Below are 22,148 nucleotides of genomic sequence, written 5' to 3'. Positions count from 1 at the left end.
AAGTTCAAATGAAGAGAGATTGAATCACATCTAACAGCTTTAGAGTCTATTGCTTTTCATGGCTTTTATTAATGTTTTCTTAATTCCATCTCTCAATGATTAATACTATCTATATATTGGTTCCAAACTCCGAAAAATAAATGAGGGAACATAATCAGGGGGACTTTACAAGCGGCTGGCCTCAATTAATATATGTTCAGAATCCATAGTCAAAATTTACCAGTAAGCTAAGGATAAATAATCGACTTCAAAGTTTTAGGACTAAGGTTTTATTATTGTTATATATATATATATATATTTTTTGATGAAATATTATTGTTGTTGTTGAAGAATATATATATATATATATACATTTTCGATCCTTCATGTTTAAATACTTATTTAATTCAAGATTTGAAAAATAATTGGTTCACTTTCTTGTTTGGTTGGCGTTTTAGTTTAGATGTTAGTAGGGTCAGGGCACAAATGCATCTTGTAGGGGTCTACTTTTTAGTAACGTCCATTTAGGTATAATCTAGTAATACAAGTGAAAGCCAACTACAATTAGATAGTCTTGGGTGGCTAATAACTTCTCAAGAATGTACTCTAACTTTGAACAAGTAAACCTTCGCCTACAGGGTTCAAAGTGGTTTCCTTCAATTAGATGATGACTTATTTCTTTGCCCTAACCTTGAGTTAGTTACGTATTCTCAAGTCCATATTTAGGGTAGTTCCCAAACTAGAGTGATACATGCCGCATGATTGCGTGAGGCCAACATTGTGCTAGTTGGGTCAAAAAGGCATTGGTACTCACAGAATGCTCTCATGTGAACCTTCTTGTAGGCATAGTTTTTGTTAGGAATGCTATAAGCATATGGATAATAATTGTTGTATTGAGATTTAATGAGTTAGGTAGTTAGTTAGTTAGTTAGTTAGGTACAATTTCAAGCATGTTAATTACATTTAGCACATGTTGGAATTATTAATGCACATGAGGAATAATAGAACCAATAGGATAAGGCCATGTGGGCCAATGAAATTAGAGCTAGTCTCCTATAAATACATGATTGTAATCCAATATGAAGAATCAATGAAGAATAAACCGATTTGTTAGTGCATTAGTGCATCTCTCTCTCTTTTAATCTCTCTTTTTCTCTATGGAGGATGACTAACTCAAATTAAGTCAATTTCTCTACAACTTCCTTCAAGTTCCCTACAATTCATACCTATCCCCATTAGGAATGGCTGAATCTAACATGGCCATGAAGGAAGAACTTTCAATAGTGCAAAAGGATCTTGAGAATATGTCTGAAGAAGAGTTACAGCTTCTTGAAGGAACAAGTGAAAAGTTTCAGGTTGTTGAATTAACAAAAACTAACCTTGATAGCGAAGATGCAAATGACAGTGAAGATGTGGCTGATCTTAAAGAGTTTCTTGATTTAAAGGAATTAGTGAGTTTTAATGGTATATGCAAGGGTCCTATTGCGGTTTAGGTTTACGGCACACCTCAAACTCCAGTAGTTCCTAGCAACTTCAAAGGTACACATGAACCTTTAGCCGTGCTAGTTGGAGAGAAAAAGAATGTGCACCAATCTTTGAGTTCTATGGAAGAGGCAAATATGAGCATTGCAATTGTGCCCTTCATCAATTCTCTGCACCACGACATTTACGTTATAGAGGATAAGGCACAATTGAACTCGGACATTCTTGTCGAAGTGGGGACAAATGCTCATGTACAGGCATATTACCTAGCTTGCTTTAGTGATTGTAAGTGCTTTTGGTTGGTTTCGAAAAAGTTGGAATGTTCTAATAAGGAACCAAAGAAACTATTTTATGGTGTGGTTGCCAATGAGATCAATTGATCATGGGTTTGGACCACTTGGTGGGATCACACAAAATCACTTAATTTACCCATTGAAGGCGTAGGTGATATTGGGCAGGGATCTCATGGTAAGGTTACCATCTTGCCAACATTGGTGATTAACAATCAAGAAAAACAAAGGGAGCTTACACGTTTGTGCAAACATTATAGTGGAGTCCTTGACCTTAATGTGGATGAGAAGTTTATATACCATATTTTTAGTGCATTTGGTGTCATCCATATTAACCATGATGCTTTTGGGGAACCTAATGCGGCTATGAAGGTAATGTATGGCCAATATCTTTGTAACTGTCAATTTACGGTGTCCTATGCCTACAAAATGTCATTGGAGTATTGGTTCTATGGTAGGTCACCTCTCATGAAGGTGTCATTTCAAGCAACACCTTGTGGGCAAGGTGTTTTCAAGGGGAGGGAAATGTTAGGAATGCTATAAGCATATGGATAATAATTGTTGTATTGAGATTTAGTTAGTTAGGTAGTTAGTTAGTTAGGTACAATTCCAAGCATGTTAATCACATTTAGCACATGTTGGAATTATTAATGCACATGAGGAATAATAGAACTAATAGGATAAGGCCATGTGGGCCAATAAGATTAGAGCTAGTCTCCTATAAATATATGATTGTAATCTAATATGAGGAATCAATGAAGAATAAATCAATTTGTTAGTGCATTAGTGCATCTCTCTCTCTCTCTCTCTCTCTCTCTCTCTCTATGGAGGGTGACTAGCTCAAATTAAGTCAATTTTCCTACAACTTCCTTCAAGTTCCCTACAATTCATACCCATCCCCATTAGGAACCTCTAGGTTCCTAATAGTTTTCCATCTAAGAGTGATGACACACTTAAGGACCATCCTCTTTCCATAATAGCAGAGGTCACAGACCACACAAGGAATCTACTTCCTAATTAAATGTACATAAGCTCTTATACCAACTAAAAAAGTTCTTTTAGACCCTTTTATTAATATGCAGATGAATTATAATCTCCTTTAGTAATCCATGAGAAAACCCAATAATTATAATAATAATAATAATAATAATAATAATAAAAAATAAAAAAAACCTCCAAACAACCCAAGAATACATAGATTGGAATTACAAAACCTAACAATGACCTATTGACCTGAGAAGCTACACAACGAATGAGGACTGAATGAGCTAAAATTCTTTAAAGGCTAGAATTTAGGCCCAATACAATTTATTTATAGAGATGAGTTTGCAGGCCAATACTTGGGCTTCAAAGCTGGACAGTTTGGAGAATATAAGAAAAGTCAAATCAATTGTAGAATCCAATAGTAAGGATGATCAATTGTAGAATACAAGAAATCTTATTTAAATCTCCTCGGGCAAACTGAGGGCCACTTTTACATAGAATTTTACAATTTTTGTAATTATAGATTTGTGCTTTCACCTCCTGATCCTGTTCATTTGGTATCTTCCCCCTTTTATAGTCACTTTGCTTCAATCTTGGCCTTCCACTTGTATGGTCGTTGATCTTCCCTCGGATACTTGTCCCATCCGTGCCTTCAAGGTGGTGGCTGAGTGAGATACATGTTGTATGAGCACTATTTAGATGTTATTCTGCCAATAATGCGGCAAGCTAGGTAGTTACAGTGCATTTAATGCAGAGGTAATGGTTGCTTTATAGGGAAGCTTCCTTCCCCTCTCACCTGCATTTGTCACTGCAACTCTCTTAGTTATCTAGCTCTCAGTTTGGGTAGCATCCCCCTCGTCTCCCACTGGACACCCTTTACGGTACCTCCTCGGGCATGGGGCACCCCTTGGGTATACTTGTTCGTCAGATACATCAAGCATCTTAGTTGGACTGGGCCTAGTTTGAAGGCGGATTAGACCTATTCACTCTTTGGGCTAATTTTGACAAAAGTACCACTCATAGATCCCCCACAAGGACAATGAGACTTAATAAGTTTTGTACGTCTTTCCTAAAACACTCAATAAACGTGCACATCACGTGGAAAAAAATAACAAGTAATAATCAGTTTAGATCAAGATTTTTCTTACACTAAGCACATATGAAATACTACAAATATTCAATAAGCACAGCAATATGTTGGGGGGGGGGGGGGGNTAGGAACCTCTAGGTTCCTAACAATTTTCCATCTAAGAATGATGACACACTTAAGGACCATCCTTTTTCCATAACAGCAGAGGTCACAGACCACACAAGGAATCTACTTCCTAATTAAATGTACATAAGCTCTTATAGCAACTAAAAAAGTTCTTTTAGACCCTTTTATTAATATGCAGATGAATTATAATCTCCTTTAGTAATCCATGAGAAAACCCAATAAATATATAAAAAAAACCCAAACAACCCAAGAATACACAGAATGGAATTACAAAACCTAACAATGACCTATTGACCTGAGAAGCTACACAACGAATGAGGACTGTATGAGCTAAAATTCTTTAAAGGCTAGAATTTAGGCCCAATACAATTTATTTATAGAGATGAGTTTGCGGGCCAATACTTGGGCTTCAAAGCTGGACAGTTCGGAGAATATAAGAAAAGTCATATCAATTGTAGAATCCAACAGTAACGATGATCAATTGTAGAATACAAGAACTCTTATTTAAATCCCCTTGGGTAAACTGAGGGCCACTTTTACATAGACTTTTACAATTTTCGTATTTATAGATTTGTGCTTGCACCTCCTGATCCCTGTTCATTTGGTATCTTCCCCCTTTTATAGTCACTTTGCTTCAATCTTGGCCTTCCACATGTATGGTTGCTGATCTTCCCTTGGATACCTGTCCCATCCTTGCCTTCAAGGTGGTGGCTGAGTGAGATACATGTTGTATGGGCACTGTTCATATGTTATTTTGCCATTAATGTGGCAAGCTAGGTAGTTACAGTGCATTTAATGCAGAGGTAATGGTTGCTTTATAGGGAAGCTTCCTTCCCCTCTCACCTGCATCTGTCACTGCGGCTCTCTTTAGTTATCAAGCTCTCAATTTGGGTAGCATCCCCCTCGTCTCCCACGGGACATCCTTTACGGTACCTCCTCGGTCATGGGGCACCCCTCGGGTATACTTGTTCGGCAGATACATTGGGCATCTTAGCTGGACTGGGCTTGGTTTGAAGGCGGATTAGACCCGTTCACTCTTTGGACTAATTTTGACAAGAGTACCACTCATAGATCCCCCACAAGGACAATGAGACTTAATAAGTTTTACACGTCTTTCCTAAAACTCTCAATAAACGTGTACATCATGTGGAAAAAAATAACAGGTAATAATCAGTTTAGATCAAGATTTTTCTTACACTAAGCACATATGAAATACTACAAATATTCAATAAGCACGACAATGTGTGTGTGTGGGGGGGGGGGGGTGGGGGACCCTTAGATACCAAATATATATAAGCACAAAGTTTGATATCCAAATAAAAATAGGCACTGGATCCCCATTCTATATCTATTTAATATATAAAAATCGAATATAACATTTAATATTGTTATGCTCATGTTGAGTTACATCATCAACCATATCACAAATGTTTTTGAGTTTTTCATATATGTTATTACAATATTAATATATTCAATATTGCACCATGACTTTACACGTTCTCTATAACTTGATTGTAACTTATCAATCATAATAACAGCATCACTTTTCACATTTTGCTAACCAGATTGTAACTTCTTAATCATAATAATTGCTATTATAACTATTATCGAAAGCACACTCATAAAGAAAATACAAGAAAATTTTGTGTCAAAAATACTGAAAGCTGTATTAGTTTTGTTGGTTGTAGACTTGAATAATTTTCGTAATTTATAGCCCTAAAATGAGTTTCTTAGTCCTTTCATTTGGAATAAATCAGTTGGTGAACTATTTTTGTCCATTTTTTTAGTTATTTATGTGTTGAAAAGATTCTACTTCCAAAACATTTTTGGCCGAGATTAAGAAATTTATGGGCAAACATATAACCATTAATTTGATTGGAATAAATCAGTTGGTGAACTGTTTTTGTCCCTTTTTTAGTTATTTATGTGTTGAAAAGATTCTACTTCTAAAACATTTTTGGGCAAGGTTAAGAAATTTAAGGGCAAACATATAATCACTAAGAATCTTTCATTGAATTAACATGTTTCTCCTTCTCAAAAAAGAATTAACATGTTTCTCTTCTTAACTTCGAAAAAGAATTTTCCGTTGTGATTAGGGTGTTGCAACCTACAACAATGGCAGGTAGAAAAAAAAAAAAAAACATTTTTGCATCAAGCCGGAGCAACATTTGATCATCCTATAGACCCATCCCAAAAAGTGCATACCATTCTAACATTTTGTGAAGGGTTCTTCATGTGATGAAAATAATTGGTAATTGTGTTAATTATTGCTAATTCTTTTTTGTTATAATCTGTTTTCTCATTCCCATTATTTCAACGCACCGAAACTTTTTTAGTTTCCTAATATTGATTTTCCAAAAGAATTTCTAAGAATATTAATAATGCTGCCAGACCTATTTCAAAATTATAGCACATGGGGTAATTTTTAAAATCCAAAATTCTAGGGGGACTTTGTGGTTGAATAAATTTTCAAGGTTTTTGAGGAGGAATATTTCTACAATGCAAAAAAGATGCTAATTCAGGTTAGTTGTCGGACGGTACCCTAATCGTCTAACGACACCCTAGCTAACCAACAACAACACCCTAGTCATCTACCAATGCAAGTGTACGTGTGACTTCCACTCCACGTAGATACGAAAACTCTTGCACACTATGCTAGAAGATCCTCCCACCAACCCATATCCTCTGAAGATGGGAAGTGAACTCCGAGAATATCAGTGCCCTGACTCCACTACTCTTATCATGCTTCCTATAAGGAAAGTGGTTAAATCATGGGCCCTATATAAACCCCATACCTCCTTTATTCCAAGGGATGATGAGTGAATTTTGAGCAGTGTGATGGCTGAGCTATGGGCTCTCATGGATGGGCTTGTTTTAGCTAGGAACGAAAATGTTTCAAATTTGTGCGTGGAACTGGATGCTTTAGCTGTTATACATTTATTGAAAAATTCCAATGCCAATTGCTCATTAGAGCCTTTACTCGTTGATTGCAGAGACATTTTGAAGTCATTCCCCAACCTTTAGATTGAACACACTTATAAGGAACCTAATCGGTGTAAGGATGTTTTAGCTTGATTAGGCAAGGCTAGCAAAGAAGCTTTTGTGTTGTTCATTAACCCACCGCGCCTGTGGTAGATCAGCTATGCTTCCTTGATAGAGATGAGTGAGCTTTTTGTAACATACTTATTTCCAGTTAATTACTAGTTATCCTCTTTCACCAATATATACCAAGGGAGTCAATACCGTACCGGAGGTTGTATCGGTTTGGCCAGCGGTACGATATATTTCGGATACCGGTCAATACCGGTGTACCGTTTCGGGTTTACTGCTATTTTTTATATTTATAAATAAAATATATATATATATATATATTATAATAAATATAAAAGTTTAGCATAAAACATTTCCTCAATTCAAAACTAATTATTTATGGTTTTAGACTTTAGTATCAATTAAAAGGAAAAAAAAAAAACAATATAAAAAATAGGAAGCTTAAAAGTTACCATTGCATATTAAGAAAAAAAATAATACTAATAAGTTAATGCAAGTAAGTTACTATTCTGCCCTAACAAAAATTAAAAAATTACAAAACTTAAAAAAAAAAAAAAAAAAGACTTTTTTCTATATCGGTCTGTACGCCCGGTACCGGCCGGTATTGCCCGAAATTGGCCGGTACGGCCGGTACATAGCTGGTACGCTCGGTATTTTTTTCGGTACGAAACAGGGAGGGTTATATGTACTGGTTTGCTTGCCGGTACGGTATATACCGGCGGTACCAGCCGGTACAATACGAAATTGACTCCCTTGATATACACACACACACACACACGCACACTTGGTATAACTTTAAGTAAAATATTACACCACTCAATATTTTTTAATTAGATGTGAATTTTGATAAATTCATCGTTAGATTACATTATTTTCATATATTTTCCATGCTTACAAAATTTAAAGATGATCAAAGATTAATAACCATGTTATCAATCAATTGTTTAAATTCACATTTTTGTAGTTTAAAATAATGCATAAAAGATGGGGTTTATGAATCGAATGGTAAATTACATCCGATTAGCATAAAAATTGGTATGCATGTTAAGAACATATAAAACATATAATTCAACAGTTCAAAGTATGAATTCAATAATAAGTTATTAGGTGATGTAACATTGTTTAGAGTTATATTAGTAAACTACTCTACCAAACACCCCCTTAGCCTTTCTAGCTTGGGAGAGCTTGAAGGGCTCCGTCACGTTCAACGTAGCTTTTGGAGGCATTGAAATCGGTTACTGGGTTTGTTTTCCAAGTGGGAAAAACGTTAGTCAAAGAAGGGATATATGTGGAAACCCACTTACTCAATCCACCTTCTGTTTCATTAGCAATGAGCTTAAGAAATATGAGAGAAAATGCTAGATTTTCTTGGAAGAGATTTAAATCAATGTTTCTTAATCTAATTTATGGTCTTTTTTAGTTAATGTTTTCTTAAAATTAATAAATAAATTATAAATAAAAAAAGACAAAACGACGTCATTTTGTTATAGATAACGGCAACAGCTAATAGATTGTTAACGGATGACTTAATTGAGAATAAATGAAACTTAGAGAACTGCAATGACAATACTCAAATTTAGAGGACTGAAATGAAAGTAATGTTATTATAAAATTATTCCTTTTCAATTTTTCTCATGGTATTTCCAAATAAGGTTTCTTAGTTTAACTATTTTTAATTCTTTTCTTCTAAAACATCTAAACAAGATAATTTAGTTCCATTAAATTCAATTCATTTCCATTCATTAAGTACACTATTTCCATTTCATTATATTATTTTCCATTCTTTTATAATTTATTCATTTTATTTTATTCCTCTATAAACACCCAAAATAAACTTAAACAGCATTTCCAAGAGTCAAACAATCATAAGACTGCCAAAGCATAGTGAAGCCCTTTCCCTCCTTCCCCATATAGTTGCCTACTTGCCTATAGGGATAGCAATTTAAACTTGTCCCCGCCTCACCTACCCCACATAGCTGATGAGGGATGGGGGTTAACATTTTCCTCATACCCACCCCATTTATATGTAAATAATTAAAAATGTTTTTTTTTATAAGGTATCTATATGTGTGTGTATGCACACGCGTACATGCGCATTCTTTTAGTCTTCAAACTTTAGATTTATGATTTTTTTTTTTTGTATTATTGAATTTATATTTTTTATATTATAAGATTTAAATTTATTAATTGTCGTATTTTTATGTTTTAATACTTGAATTGTTGTATTGTTATATTTTCTTAATACTTGGGAAAGATTTGTGATGTTAGAACTTCTTTTAATGGGGGGACGGGGGTGGAAGGGATGTTGAAAACAATCTCATAAGAATTATTAGAAGTGGCTTTCAAGTGAGAGCAATCGTTATGGTCAGCTAGCAGGCAATCCCAAGAAAGCCAACTACCTAATCTTTCTTATTCCCATTCAAGTACCTTAGATATTCTCAAATTAAACAACTAAGCAAAAGAGCGTTAAAACAACATCTCTCTCTCTCTCTCTCTCTCTCTCTCTCTCTCTTCCTTTGGTCCACAATAAAACTTGGTGGCTTCAGATCTCTCAGTCTACTCACGCATAATCTCAAACGAACCTAATCTCTGAGACAAAGGTATAAGGATGTACAACAACCAAACTAAAGAATTGATCTTCTATATTTAGCACTCCACCGACATAACATGATAATAGCTCTTTGTTTGGGACTTATTAAGAGATGCATTCTCCGTTTATTTGATCCTCGAGTATTTTACAATAACCAAACTAGGGTTGGCAAAATTTGATTGCAAACATGACACGACTAACATGTTTATAAGTAGGTCATGGGTTCAGGCTAAACGGATTCGGGTCATATTCAGATCGACATAGCAATTTTATAAACAAGTCGTGTTCAGGTTCAACATGCGAACCTATTTGACCCCTTTAGCATATAAAGGTATTAGCTTTTTTTATCATTATTTTGTTATTATTGCTTAATTTATGATTATAATTATATGTTTATTACTATATTTACAGCTATAAGTGTATTTTAATTTTAGATATATAAGAATTGATAATAGGTTATTTAGGTCAGGTATGACCTATTGATCAAACAAGTTATTAAACATGTCATTTGTATTGACCTTTATATGACTTGTTAATTAAATGGGTTAAATATGTCGTGTCGGGTCAACCTGTTTGATAAATAGGTTGTGTTAGAATTGAAGATTCTTGACACGTTTACTAAACAAGTTAGATTTGAGTCAACCCACATAGCTAAATACTCATGACTCGATACAACACAAACACAACCCATGAACACAATTTGCCACCCCTAAACCAAACTAAAGAATCACAAGGTGATAGATGAATCAAAGAGCCGATCATTTGGAACCAAGGCAAAACAAATTCTTGTATGCATAAGATGAGAGTTCAAATCAAAATAATGGGAGGAATGAGCAAATCAACCTTGTGAACCAAATATTCAAAAAGATTGGCATATTTTCCTTGGGATTCTTGGAGAAGATCTTCCCAACTACAATTTCCAACCCCCTTTGCCTCTTTGTTTGATTTGATGTTAAATTTAAGAGATGTGAGAGATCTAAAGTCATCAGTTCTTCTAATATTTTACTTGAGAGATTTGCAGCCATTAGGGTTTCTCACAAGTCAGGAAAGGTATAAAAAAATTTAGAGAGAGAGAGAGAGAGAGATGGTGTTTAAACTTTTTAAGTTAATGTAGTTCGCTTAGTTTTTAATTAGATAGATGACTAAATTTTAAGTAAGGGTGAGTAGTGACCGAACCTCGTCGATAAAACTGAGCCTCACCGACAAAACCACACCGAAATTTGGACCGACCGAAGGAGCAAATGCCAGCGAGTGGAACCTAGTGACCCTTCCAACATCGGTGCGGTGACACAGTCAGAGATGATTTTCGAAACCGACCCATAAACCAATACTGACCGATTCTTATATATACAAATAAGAACTTGGTGCTAAACCTCGTGGTTTCACTGGGTTGTTAAAAAACAAAAGAAGATAGTGAAATGGAATCATTTCATTGGGTTGTTAAAAAAAAAAAAAAAACGTAAAATGACTACGTTTTATGCTAGGTTTTCACTTTTCACATATAAATACTCTATTTTATCTTAGTCTCCACAAAAAGCCTTTCTCGCCTCTCAAGTCTCACTCTCAGCACAGCAGTAGTGTAGCATCAAAGCTTCTTCAACAACGCTGGACTGCCAATAACTCGTAAACCAATTTTTATTTTCTCAACACCACTTCGTCTCTCTTTGCACTTAGTATTGATAGTTTTTTTTTTCTTTCACAGAATATCGATTTTAAGGGAGACTATTCTCACTTTCTTAGTCTTTACTCTTTAATCTGCAGAAAAGTGGTAATCATACTATTCACCAATGACCACTGTATTTTTATTTTTAAGGATTTTGAGCTACTGAGATAAGCTATTGCCTAACTATCTAAGTGACTATTGGATATTTGGCTTTTTATTTGTTTCGTTTTAGTAGTAGCCCAATAGGTTTTGCTTTTGATTATGAATTATAATATGTTGACAAGTTTAAAATTTTAAATAAACCAAGTTAGTCTTTGAGGTAGTATAAATTCATTGTAGAGGATTTATTTGGTCNTCTCCAAGTGGGAAAAACGTTAGTCAAAGAAGGGATATATGTGGAAACCCACTTACTCAATCCACCTTCTGTTTCATTAGCAATGAGCTTAAGAAATATGAGAGAAAATGCTAGATTTTCTTGGAAGAGATTTAAATCAATGTTTCTTAATCTAATTTATGGTCTTTTTTAGTTAATGTTTTCTTAAAATTAATAAATAAATTATAAATAAAAAAAGACAAAACGACGTCATTTTGTTATAGATAACGGCAACAGCTAATAGATTGTTAACGGATGACTTAATTGAGAATAAATGAAACTTAGAGAACTGCAATGACAATACTCAAATTTAGAGGACTGAAATGAAAGTAATGTTATTATAAAATTATTCCTTTTCAATTTTTCTCATGGTATTTCCAAATAAGGTTTCTTAGTTTAACTATTTTTAATTCTTTTCTTCTAAAACATCTAAACAAGATAATTTAGTTCCATTAAATTCAATTCATTTCCATTCATTAATTACACTATTTCCATTTCATTATATTATTTTCCATTCTTTTATAATTTATTCATTTTATTTTATTCCTCTATAAACACCCAAAATAAACTTAAACAGCATTTCCAAGAGTCAAACAATCATAAGACTGCCAAAGCATAGTGAAGCCCTTTCCCTCCTTCCCCATATAGTTGCCTACTTGCCTATAGGGATAGCAATTTAAACTTGTCCCCGCCTCACCTACACCACATAGCTGATGAGGGATGGGGGTTAACAATTTCCTCATACCCACCCCATTTATATGTAAATAATTAAAAATTTTATATGCTATTATATTGATTTTGATCTTAAGTTTTAGAATTTTTAGACAAATTCTATAGCGGGTGATTTAGGTCAATAACCGATTGTAGGTTTGGGTGTGGAGAAAATAGGTGGATTTAATGCTATGGGTTAGGGTAATAATTGAAGGATATGGTTTCATTGGAGTTATAGGCATAGGTTGCTGCATTTGCAATATGAAAATTGCTACAAAAGTCTTAAGTTAAGGGAAATCACATTTGTTTGGAGATATTAAATGGGGATAGAATTAGGCATGGTGAGGGAAAGTATTAGGAACTGGGTATGGAGTGGGTGTTATGAGCTTCTTGAGTTGGAAGATGAACCATATTAATTTATGACTTATCATTAGATATCAATCTTGGTGTATTAGCAATTGCTGCTTATGGGGGCCTTTTCACGTTAATGGGCTAAAGCCCGTTTGTTACACTAAGGCCTGTGAGTAAGTGGGTAAGGGAGTTAGGACTGGCCTCATGCGGTTACACTACAAGCCAGCTTATGCGCAAGCCAAGCATGTCCAATGCTTAGATGGCACAGAAACAGTATGGTAGATTGAACGTGACAAATGTAGGTGCAACAGAATAATTGTTACAACTAACACAACGGAAAATACAATAGCAAAACGAAAATATAATAAAAGAAACTACTGCAAGACAACTAATACCACAAATAAAATAAGAGATAATACAGCAGAACAACTGATACAGTAAATAGAGTAAGGATGTTACAACAGAATAATTAATAACATGAAAACATTGCAACAGAATTAATAGCGTGAATATCAAATAAGCTAAAGTATCCCAAAGTAAGGGAATAACTATGATTCTAAACAAGCGCAAAAACATTGGCGTGCTCTCCCAATCTTGGGTCTGGTCACTCAGCAGGAATAAGTCCAAGAAGGGCACCAAACGCCAACACGAATAATCTAGTTATAGGTTTTTGCCATTGAAATTACTCGTGCTGGAGAAAGGACCTAAATGGTTTTGGGTTCCAATCCACAGAGTTTCAAAGGTTGGGGATGTCAAGAGGGAGAGAAAAGGTGGTCTACTAATGCATGCCTCTATTTCAGCTGTAATTTCTCTATTCCTTTTTTCTTTTACCACTTCGGTTTCTTTTCTTTTTGTTCTTTGATCCTTAGTTTTCTTACTCTCCTCTTCGTCCCTCCTCCTCCCTATTCATGGCTACCTTCCTTCCTTTTCTATTGCTTGATTCCATGAGATTTCTCCCTTTTGTCCCTAAGACTTCACCAACCGTTTTTGGTTTCTTATGGGCATCTCTCCAAGATTGCCTACTAACTCGTTGGTTGCTCGGCCACTACCTTTGCTCATAGTGTGCTTGCTGCACAACTTTTCATTCCAAGACAAAACTTTTTGTTTTGTTTCTCCCCCCTCCCCTTCTCTACCTTGCCCGAATGGATAAGAATTTGAGGCTCTCTCTCTCTATTTACTCTTATGGCATGCATCAAATGGCCCAGCCCATTGCTTGCCTCTTTTGGGCGAAATGTCATCCTAGCAAGGCATTCTTCCCAAAAGAAGCCTTGACAGGAACCCCAAAATAGAACCCATTTTCTCCCCACCACCAAACCACACTCTCTAAATCCCTTGACCAAGGGTCCACCTCTCCTGTATTGGTTGGGTACAAAGAGGTGGTGCTCCGGCCATTGTGTGAGTTCCCCTAACCTCTATGTTTGTCTTCTTTTACTCCCATGACATTTCTGTCATTCTTGCCTTGTCTCATTCTGCTGCGTGTTCATGCATATCCCATATGGTGTGAAGAGCGTGGGTCCTTGGGCTTGCACCACCTCGCTTTATTCTCTTCATGGGCCTGGACATTGTCTTGGCAGAAACCCTTGCACGTCCAACCTGTTGGCTTCCATCTCTGTTGTTCCTTTTCTTGCCATGCCTATGGGCTTGTCATGTTGGCCCATTGGATTTATTACTTCTTTAATTACACTTTTTCTCTCACCTCCCCCTATTGTTGGGTTTCTTCTACCATTGGCTTTTTGTCAAAAACGGGCATCAACACTACTACATTAGCAAATTCTAGCATTGAGATTAAATAGGTAAATGGTATATTGATAGAGTTTAGGCTGCTTCAGTTATGTTGCAAGGGTAGGGGATGAACCATATTAATAATCATTACATATCGAAAGTAATGTGATAAGCTATAGTTGTTGAATTAAATTCTCTTAAGGTTGTGTAAAGGATTAATATAACCTTGAATATAAATCTCGGCACAGTTTCTAATTGGGCTTGAAAAACATTGAATGATAACTCTTTAGAGAGAACTTGAAAGAATGCTAAGGTTAACAATGAATGCTATGGACAGTGCTAACATTGACCAAAAGGAAGCCATCAATGATAATAGAATCAATTCCCTTATTGAACTATAATAAATGTGTCTTAGGAGAAAGGGAGAGTGAGAATGAGAGGAGGAATATGAAACTTCTGAACTTGTGATTGGTGCACAAGAGATGTAGTGTTAGAAGCACTGTCAATGGTAGATTTACGTGAATTTGATATTTCTCAAATCACAACTTTTTACCTTAGCTAAGTGTAAAATAGATTGTGTCCCCGTGTATCGCATGGGTTAGTGACTAATTATTTACAAACTCAAGATCCATCTAGTAAACATCTTAAGTGGAACTCAATACATACCCGCACAACACATGCTCAAAACAATTCAGCCCAATTTAGGATGTCAGATGTTTGATAACTTGATTATTGTCAATTGACATCAATTACTAATCTTGTATAACAACTTGGTCGACCTCAAAATTCTAATCCTTATTAATCACACTTGGACCAGGGTTATGTTGTACAAATAAACCACAACTTAGAATTCCTCATAGCTTAAGATTACGTATTGTAGAACTATGTTTTTGTTTGACAGGTCCTTTTTTTTTTTTTTTTTTCTATAATAATTGTCATGCATAATACAAGACATTCGAAATGTCTAGAATATTATATCAAAGTTGCAAACGAAGAAAGAAAGAAAAGAAAAAAAAAAAGTAAACCACAAGCTTGATGATTGATTTTGCGCAGTAGAGAATGATCAACCGCATCATCGCCATCCTAAATATAATAAAGACAATGTTATAATTCATTTAATGACAATGTTGCTAAATAACACAATAGGAATGCAACTCATAACCTTATATAACAATTATCACAATCAAAAGTCAAGTAATCTAATTGTTACCTCATAGAGGTAATTTACAAAACACTTGGCAAGCAACAAGCATAATACTCCACATTACATATGTCAAAATCATCTCAAATGCAAAGGAAGACACTTTAAAATAAATTTATCTTGACTCATGAGACACAAAAAGACCCATATAGTTGCTCTAGAAAACCAACCCTCACATATTCATTAGTTATCGATCAAACTTACACTTCTACATTTTTCGCTTGTTTGTCTCTTATGAGCTCTACAACTCCTCAATATCATGCCTCAAATTCCTAGTAAAAAAGGACCAAAGTAACACACACATGTTAAAATTGAATTTATGAGAAATTCAAAGTACATCACCAAAATTCAAAGAGATTTTAGGATGATCTTCTGCTACAAGAACAAGACATAATCTAAGCTAAGCATCAAGAGTGAAAAGATTCAAAAACTATTCATTGCTATATATATATTTATGATTTTCACCTACAACACATTTCAGTAATGCACATACTAAGGGTCAAATACAATATTCACAAAACATCAACACCCCCAATATTAATGTACACTACTTTATATCATCATGCAAGTCACCGGCTTACTCCAAATTAGCAGCCTACCACATTAGAAATTTTGAGCATTCATTATAGACTAGTATGACATTACGAAGCATAATTTACTACCCTTTAGAACTTCACTGGCCACCACTATAAAGATCCCTAACTTACCAAAAGCTGATGCTGCTTATCCTACAAAAGCTAAATGGCTACAAGGTTGGATATGAAATTAAATGTGTCAGCAAAAATTGAAAAAAGAAATGTAATGGTCTTCAATATGCATTGTGCAACTTTAAAATATACATTATGCAAATTTTAGAAAGATGAATACCAAGTTAGATAAGTCTGCATGTACCAAAATAGATGCATATATGAATGAGTCCACAATAATTCAAAGAATGAGAGGTTTACTTACCAGTACTTAATCAATCTGTCCCAGCCAAAGTTGCTACCTTGCTTTGCTCCAAGGAAAAATGCCAAAGATTGAAAAGAAGAACTCCAAGATGACAAACCAGATGGATTCGACCATGCACTACAAAAAAACTAGACCTAAAGTTGGCGTTTGTGAAGTACCATTTAAGGTCCAAAAAATGCCACTATAGGCCTATTGGGCTATAGCAGCGTTTGCTATAGTGGCATTTACAAATGCCACTATTGTACCGCAGCTATAGACCTATAGTGGCATTTACAATACGCTGCTATAGGCCAAACAACATTTTATAAACCCCACTGTAGGTCCATACCCTAGTAGTGTGTCTTTAAAACGTTGCTATAGACCCTTAAATTTTTTTTTAAAAGCTATAGCAGCGTTTCAAGAACACCACTATAGCCAAAAACCACCAACAAAAAGAATTTTGATTACCAAAAATTAATTTTTGGTAATCAAAAGTTTTTTTTAATTGTAATTAAATTAAATTACAATTTTAATTAAATAAAAGATACAAAAAAAATAATAATATATATATATATACACAAAATACAAAACACTATAGCTAGCCCAACAAATTCAAAATGAAACACAAACCACCTAAAAAAATTCAAAATCAACACAACATGCTCTTATTCAATTTTTTTTTTTTTTTTTTTAAAGTAACTCCACCCCAACACATTCAAGACCCACGAAGCAAAGTTGATAGCAAATAAGGAAACCAAAACTATTATAAAAAAAGAGAATAGACCAAAAACAATCATTAAAATATCTATAAAAAAAAAAATGCTTACCTGCAACTATACAACCAATGACATCAAATACAATAGCACTCCTTCTGCAATCACAAATCCAAAACAGTAGCACCATCTACAAATTTGAACAACATCAATTAGCTGCAACACCATCTTCAAATCCAAAACCCCTAACATTAACACCACACAAATAAAATAGAGCAAATAAAATCAAAATGGGGAGGAAGAGAAAAAAATAAATTCAGGTGTGTAGTGAAAAAAGAGTAAAAGAAAGAAAAAAAAAAAAAAAAAAAAGAGAAAAGAAGAAAGACGGAGGAGTGAGAGGAGAGAGAGAGATGAGAGAGGAGAGAGAGAGAAAAGAAGTCTGAAGAAGCTAGGCATGGAGACAAGGTATTGATAAGGGAGTGGGGGTAGGTGGGTTTGAATTTTAAGTGAAAATAATAGGGGGTAGGTAGTACGTTTTTAAAATGTTGCTAAGACCCTTGTAAGACCAGGACCTATAGTGGCGTTTTTAAAACGCCTATATGCCATTGGAAACGTTGCTATAGACCAGTGTTTGAAAACACTACTATAGACCCCCTTTAAATGCGACTATAGATATGCATATAGCATTTTACTATAAGGGACCTATAATGGCTTCCCTTTTTTTTTTTTTTTTTTGGGTAAACATTGCTATTGGCAGCTTTTTTTTTGTAGTGATGGCTCAAAGAACACCATTTGGTTGATAACCAGTGACGGCTCTAAATTATTTTTTAGGTGGCCAATAAGAAACATAAACTATACAAAATTTTAAACAAAAGAGAACTTAAATATATCAACATCACAAAAAAATAAAATAAAATAAAATACATAAAGTTTACAATTGTTTTCTATGAAATTTCATATTTTGAAATCGTTGCATGATATCTTCATTATCAATCCTACAAGCTACATTTCTTTCAATGTACACAACTAATCAATCATTCATCAATTGATTATTTATTTCAATTTATTAAGATCTAAATGAGTTTTTCTAAGGTTTAATTTAAAAAATTTCTACTTTAGTTGTAGTTTGTTGTTGTTTTCTTTGTGTGTGTGTTTTAAAAAGGCCAAGATTTGTTAAGATGATCAGAATCAAACTTATTTCAATTGGGCTTAAAAAAAATCTAGGCTCAAAGTGTTCAAAATTTATTTTAAGGGATTAAAACCACCAAGGAAAAAAAGCAGAAAAAAAAAGATTAAAACATATTATAATAATTTTTTGGGGTCAGTTTAGGGGTTCATTTGAACCCCTTGGGCTCCAAGTGGAGCTGCCCCTATCAATGGCCCAATTATTTTGGTTGGCTGTTGTTCTAGTTTTGCACAAAACCTAGCCAAACCCAACTTATAAACTCCCATAGTCAAGTTGCAATTGAGACTTTGCATAATCTATAAATATTATATTAATCGAAGCCTTTAACTTTTTGTTGACCACGTGAGAGCTCGCCACGTAAGGTTTAGAGACTCCACAATTTTTCACATCATCATTTAAAAAAAAAAAATTATTCATAAAAAAAAAAAAAAAAAAAAAAAAAATCCAATTTTTCAGAATACGAGTCTATGCCTCTTTTCATTCTTCTGTTCTGCAATTTTATTCTCTCATTCTTCCTATGTCCCGTGTTTCTAGAAGTTGATTACTTCTCCTCCCTCAACTCCACCAAAACCCACTCTGGATTCATCATTGTGCAGAAACTTAACACTTAATAGCTTCCTTCTCACTCAATCTAATCCCTAGAAATCTTGACCACCCATCTACACATATCATGACTTTTATTAGGCCTAATTCAACAGCCATAGTTTCCATCATTGTTGAATCTTCTTTGTATGCTTGCTTTTCCCTCCTTTCTATTTTCTTTGAATTTAATTTTTTTTTTCTTCACCCTTCTCACTTGGCTGTAGAGAAGAGAGATATAAAAATGAAATAAAAAATTTTAGAGACATATTCTCCTTCAAGAAATAGCAGGGGAGAGAAAACTCTGATTTCAAATCATATACATAATGAAATGTACAAGCTATAGATTATGATGCCTAAAGACCCTCCATAAATATTTGATGTACAAAACCATTCGAGACAAACGCATTTGCGTTGCTCATCCTCTTTGAATAATTAAGATGTTAGGGAATTGTATAAATTCTACAAATTAGATTTACATATATTTATTGTGTAGCATCTTTGAATGGTAAAGGAAAATTATAATATAAACTTAGATTTGGCTTACATTACAATTAGTTAGCAACATCCTAATCAGAAATAACTAATAAGTGTCAATAACCACAAAAAAAAGNTTTCAGATTCTTCCATAACATTCCAATGCTCAAACACGCAACTGCCGAACTTTTCTTCTTTTTTTTTTCTTCTTTTTTTTTCTTTTTTTTTTTTTTTTGAGAAAAGTGCTGTTAGCAAATCATCAAACCAACAAGACATAAAGATTGAATAAAGGCATTGACAACCAACCTGTTTAAGAAACTCCTCATGCATTATTCAAGAGTATCAAACGACTTCATGACGTTAACGTCATAAGCTAGAACACAGCAATCTGCGCCTCTATAAAACGCAACTCCAAGACTTTTGAAACCGCTCTTGGCCTGCGGTGTCCCATATCTACCAACCAACATGAACCCACAATGATATCAGACATTAAACATTAATCCCCCCATTAAAAAAAAAAAAAAAAAAACCTAAAGTTCCAATATAATAAAGCCCAAATACCATTTACCACTTGTAGTGTGACGAGCCTGTCATCAATTTGGAGCTCTTTCGCTGACGAAATCGGCACCAATTGTAGCTTTATACTGCTGACTAAATTTCTTATGCACATATCTAACAGCTAGTTAAAGATGCACAACTACAAATACTACCCGATAATAATTCTTAACCATATTAACAAACGGCTCAGCTACAACACCACATATTATTCCAAATTTAATCAGCCAAATTAGCAACCAGAACCATTTAAGGGAAACCAACCGGCAAAAAAATAAATAAATAAATACTATAAATCGCTTAATATTGAAATACATATATGATAATTCACAGATCAATGAGTTGAAAGTTGAAAGGATACTGATTCATCAACGAAGTCTTGCCGACCCTGAAATCCAAAAACTAAAAAGAATTAATATATAAATATAAATAATAATAATAATGTGTAAAAGAAAGAAAAGCAAAGTACGTACCCACTGTCGCCGAGAACGATGACCTTGAGCAAGGTACGCCTACGCACTGACATGGCGATTGATTTCAGAATTTTTGAAATCTAGTAAGCTTCTTTATATATATATATATATATATGTTTATAATTTGTGCGAGTAGACAAGTTTTTTTTTTTTTTTTTTGGTGAAAGCGAGTAGACAAGTTCTTTTTTATAGAGAGTGGATGAATTGAAAAGGGAACAACGAATGAATAAAGCGAAATAAAAGGATGTTTCCTTTGCTTTTGTAGTTTTGTCGTGTAACTTTTACAATCGATTAATTGAGAGTTCGAGTTTTGGGGGTAATTCATGATTGTAATGTAATGTTATGATGATTTGTTGTCTACAGACACTTGTGCCGTTTGGTTTGTATTTTTAAACAACATTTTTTAGTTTTTAAACAGCATTTTACGCATTTTAACACCCTTTTTCATCTACACGTATTTCTAAAAATTACAAACAACAATTTTCACACTACCCTACCAAACACTCCCTTGGAATCCTGATATTGCACTCTTTTTCTTTTTCTTTTTCTTTTTTTTACTTTTTTTGTGGGAATGGCACTACCTATTTTATTGTTTTTTTTAACAAACTGTAGATAAGGCCAATTCTTATTAATTCCATCAATTTTTTATAGTCATCATATCAGCAGTTTATAACTGTATTATTTTCCTATTTTTTCTAGAGGAATGTTAAAGTTAAACTATTTTGCAACAGTTTTATAGACTATTATTATGGCAAATTTTTACTAAGTCTAATATTGGCATCATTTTTTTTTGTTTGTTTTTTTTACAACTAACATCACTTTCTTAAATATTAATAATCATTTATCATATCAGCCTGTAAAATATTTTATAAAAGAATTTGTAACCCTAGTATTTTCTCATTTTCTAATATAGGCAATGCAAACAACGACGACATCATGCAGAGAGGAAGGTTCTTGTAAACATGCATACCAAAATTCCCAACTTCATTCTCAAAAAACAAACCTTCATTTATCTCATCTTAGGGAATTCGGCATTCCCAAGTCCCAACAACCCTTTCTTGACCCAGCGCTGGAATTATTTGGGCTTAGCACCGGCCCAAATGTCTTCTTACAGCCTAGATTATTCCTCAACAATGCTCACCATATCTGCAGATTTTTTGAATAGGCCACAAAAATCTACTTCGGTGTTGTCTCTAGTGGGCTTTGGAATTGAGCCCACTACTAAAGGCCCAACTTGCTGGGTAAATTCCACGTAGCGCTCACTTTATCTTAAGAAAACTAGGGCGTGCATTTAGCATTAGTTTATTTAATTTTTTATTGATTTTTTTTTTTTGGTTAAAAATGTACTAAAATATCTTATACTTTAAAAAAGTGATAAAAATTGAGAATTCAAAAAACTATACATAAAAACTAAAAAGTTGTCAAATAAAACTATAGGGAATGCCTTTTTAAGCTAGTATTTAGCGGAAAATCTTGTATGAGATGGTCTCATGAGATCGTCTCAAGAGATACTTTCTCGTGTTTAGCTTATTTTCTATACTATTTACAAATACCACATGGATCCCCAAGAAAGAAGTTTATTTCAAGTTTCAGCTAGCTTATTTCTACTACTATTGCGAGTC

General features: G+C 34.1%; 1 long non-coding RNA gene and 1 other non-coding gene across 2 annotated transcripts; both read right to left on the bottom strand.

Annotated features, from left to right (window-relative positions):
* Positions 1-15,344: 15,344 nt before the first annotated feature.
* LOC136070854 (uncharacterized) lies at positions 15,345-16,441 on the bottom strand. Its single transcript, XR_010632088.1, has 3 exons — positions 16,276-16,441; positions 15,818-15,885; positions 15,345-15,495 (listed from the first exon to the last, which is right to left on the bottom strand). It is a non-coding gene; the product is annotated as an uncharacterized LOC136070854 (long non-coding RNA).
* A 3,641-nt stretch (positions 16,442-20,082) lies between these two features.
* LOC112014438 (uncharacterized) lies at positions 20,083-20,875 on the bottom strand. The gene is made up of 3 exons (XR_010632085.1): positions 20,527-20,875; positions 20,415-20,441; positions 20,083-20,170 (listed from the first exon to the last, which is right to left on the bottom strand). It is a non-coding gene; the product is annotated as an uncharacterized LOC112014438 (transcript).
* Positions 20,876-22,148: the final 1,273 nt, after the last annotated feature.

The sequence above is a fragment of the Quercus suber genome, unplaced genomic scaffold (genome assembly GCF_002906115.3).
Source record: "Quercus suber isolate HL8 unplaced genomic scaffold, Cork oak 2.0 scaffold_265, whole genome shotgun sequence".
NCBI lineage: Eukaryota > Viridiplantae > Streptophyta > Magnoliopsida > Fagales > Fagaceae > Quercus > Quercus suber.
This window is presented reverse-complemented; position numbering and strand designations above follow the sequence as displayed.